This window comes from Echinops telfairi, unplaced genomic scaffold (assembly GCF_000313985.2).
Source record: "Echinops telfairi isolate 266 unplaced genomic scaffold, ASM31398v2 ScPeMD7_7410;HRSCAF=8448, whole genome shotgun sequence".
NCBI classification, from domain to species: Eukaryota; Metazoa; Chordata; class Mammalia; order Afrosoricida; family Tenrecidae; genus Echinops; species Echinops telfairi.
Genome location: NW_022111310.1, coordinates 15,745,501 through 15,747,898, shown reverse-complemented (window position 1 = coordinate 15,747,898; position 2,398 = coordinate 15,745,501). Strand labels below are relative to the sequence as shown.

Here is a 2,398-nt window from a genome sequence, read left to right as displayed (position 1 = left end):
GAACCCTTGATAAGTTATAGATTATTTCCATATCTTACATCATCCTCTGTCGCCCCTCACCCACTTTTCCGTTATTTGTCCCCCTGACAGGGTGTTCTAGATAGATCCTTGTGATCGATTCCCCCTTGCTCCCCCACTCTCCCTGGATTATAATTTTAAATATTTCTATTTTTATGGCTTGTTTTTCTTAGTCAGAGATTTAAATTATATGTTATCTCTGCCCATATTTATCCCTTTTTGAACATTTTATCTTTGACCATTTTTACTATTACAAATTCATTTTTATTCTTTTGATTGTTTTAATATATTGCCTTAATGCCCCTTATTCCAATTTTATTCTAATAGATTCTTATATGGGAACTATAAACTTTAGTCTTCATTTCTGATAGGATTTTGTCTTTTCCTTTTATTTCTCTTCTGATTTCAACCACTCTCTTTTCATTTCTCCCCTGTTTTTTAAGTCCATTTTAAATCTTATTTTGGAATTTCTTCATATTCTCAAATGCTTTTTTGAGAATAACTACTTCAGCTTATTTTACTAATTATAGGTTTTTTCTACTTTGTGGTTTGGTGTCTTTTTTGTGTGCGGAGGCTTTCCAAAGAAAAATGTTATAATTCTTCTCTCTTTCAAAAAGACACTTATTTCTATCAATTCTACGGAATTAAAGTAATTAATTTAAAGAGAAAACTAGGTAGATTGCTTTTACCTATTAATCCCACAGAGCCCTGCCGTGGTGGGGTAGTACTTATGCACTGGGCTGTAGACTCACTGGTCAGCAGTTTGAAACCACCAGCAGCTCTGTGCGAGAAAGAATGGGCGTTCTACTTCCTTAAACAGTTACAGTCTCCTCCAGGTTGGAAACCCGCAGGGGGTCACCTTGAGTCAGCATGGACTCAATGGCCGGGAGGGTCTTTTTGTGTGTATTAATTCCACGGATAGCGTTGGTGGCTTCTGATGGCTAACAAGATTTCTAGTTGAACAGTGCCCTCTTCTGTCACCAAGTGAAGTGCAGTTTCTTTAAAGGATGGCCTTTTTAGTGGCGTAATAGGAGCCCCGCTGGGTTGCTAACCTCTAGGTCAGTAGTTTGAAACCACCTCAGGAGAAAGATGAGCCTTTCTACTTCCATAAAGATTTACAGTCTCAGAATCCCGCAGAGGCAGTGTTAACATGTCCTAGTAGACTTAACGACAGTGAATTTGAGTTTTGATTTTGTGGGGTAGGGGTGAGAATGAATTGTGTACAGTCCCATTTTTCGTTTCTCTTTTACTTTGTAGGATTTTAAAATTCCCCTGGCCTTTTTCTCCCTTTGCCACCTGTTCTCCAAAAGGCACTAGTGCTGCCGTTGCAAAAATACCACAAGTAGAACAGAAACTTATTTTCTCAGTGCTTAGGAGGTCAGAGTGTGAATTCAGGAGGCCAGCTCAGTAGGCTGTGCCTGTCTGTCCCCACCTGGGAGAACAAGAATGAACAGCACGGTTTCAGCGCTCTCAGTGGAATGGGCCAATAGACAAGATCAACAATCACTCAATGCATGAAGTGTAATTAAAGTCTGTATAAAGTAACTATGGGAGTATAGGGGAAATAATGACTGATTTTGACCAGAGTTGCTCAGTCTGTATCAATGAATCAGCAACAAACTTTCGACTTGCTGAAGTAAGAGCCACATTTCTACCAGGATTCCAGAGTAGATGAGCCCTGTTGCCAGGAAAAGGAAAGAGAGAAGGCAAAATGGTCACTCAAAATAGAACTGGCAGGAAGATTGTGTGAGGGACAAGAGGATGCATTCAATGTATGGCTGCCATTATGTCTCCCAAATATAGCTGCAAATCCTAACCTCTGCTTGAGTATGCTTTTGGCAAAGTCTTTTGATGAGCATCAGTACTTAATTTTCAGGTGGTCCCAGTTATCTAGTTAATCTTTTGTTGTTTATGCATTTTCAGTTATGGTTCATAAATTAAAACCCCTAGCTTTGTCCTTACACTTTTGTTCCAGGAACTTTATAGTTTCATGTTTAATCTTTGATTCATTTTGCGTTATTAGTTTTGTGTTTGGTGATTCATTTTGCATGATTAGTTTTGTGTAAAATGGTGATTTTGTTTCTGCAAATAGATATCCAGTTTGCCAACACTATTTGTTATAGAGGCTATCTCTTCTGCACCGAACGGACTTCCATCCTTTCCCAAAGATCAGCTAGCTCTTCATAGCTGGATGGGTTTCTTTCTGGGATCTTAATTCTACTCCATTGGTCCATGTGTCTGTTGTGGTACCAATGCCTATTTTGTCTTCTGTAGCTGTATAGAAAGTTCTGAGATTTGGAAAGTGTAAGGTCTCCTACTTGGTGGTTGTTCTTCAATAATGTTTTGGTTACTAGGGCCTCTTTCTATCTTATATGAAGTT

The 2,398-nt window shown here is 38.8% G+C and overlaps 1 protein-coding gene across 1 annotated transcript in view; it reads left to right on the top strand.

Moving 5' to 3' along the window:
• The window catches only part of SUSD1 (sushi domain containing 1), a 132,494-nt gene that overhangs the window by 75,367 nt on the left and 54,729 nt on the right, over positions 1-2,398 (top strand). The window lies entirely within an intron of this gene.